General features: G+C 43.5%; 1 non-coding gene across 1 annotated transcript; it reads left to right on the top strand.

The window, feature by feature from the left end:
- Positions 1 to 203: 203 nt before the first annotated feature.
- On the top strand, positions 204 to 310 carry LOC145629790 (small nucleolar RNA R71). The gene has a single exon (XR_014111931.1). It is a non-coding gene; the product is annotated as a small nucleolar RNA R71 (small nucleolar RNA).
- Positions 311 to 600: the final 290 nt, after the last annotated feature.

Raw genomic sequence — 600 nt, 5'->3', positions numbered from 1 at the left:
TCTCCAACTCTAAAAGATCTCCTTGCTTCCCTTGGGACCTTCTTCGGCCTCCCCAAGAATAGCTAGTAGCCACTTCTTCAATTGTAGCTTCAACTTGTCTTTGAGGGATCTTAATCAATTGGCCACCGGCACCCACATCTAGATTGGTCCTTGACATTGGCTCCAAGCCATCATAAAAGAATCTTATGAGCAAATTACGGTTGAATTCATGATGAGGACATTCTCTAATCAAATCCTTAACCCTTTCCCATGCTTCCCCAGGAGTTTCATCCGGTTCCTGCTCAAAGGAAGCTATCTTCCTTCTCATTTTTGCGGTTTGCTCATCGGAAATGAACCTCTTGAGAAAGGCCTTTGCAACTTCCTTCCATGTGGTGAGAGAGTTGGGCTTCAAAATCTTGAGCCATTTCTTTGCTCTTCCGATGAGAGATTGCCGAAAGAGATGCATACGAATGTAATCTTGGCTCACTTCATTTGTTTGCATCATTGCATATAACTCAAGGAATCGGTCCAAATGCTCAATGGGGTCTTCACTTACGCCTCCGGAAAATTGCTCAATTTGCACCATCCTAGCATATTGTGGATGGATTGTGAAATTAGTCT

The sequence above is a fragment of the Chenopodium album genome, chromosome 4 (assembly GCF_948465745.1).
Source record: "Chenopodium album chromosome 4, dcCheAlbu1.1, whole genome shotgun sequence".
NCBI classification, from domain to species: Eukaryota; Viridiplantae; Streptophyta; class Magnoliopsida; order Caryophyllales; family Amaranthaceae; genus Chenopodium; species Chenopodium album.
The sequence above is the reverse complement of the archived record's forward strand: the minus strand, read 5'-3'. Positions and strand labels throughout refer to the sequence as shown.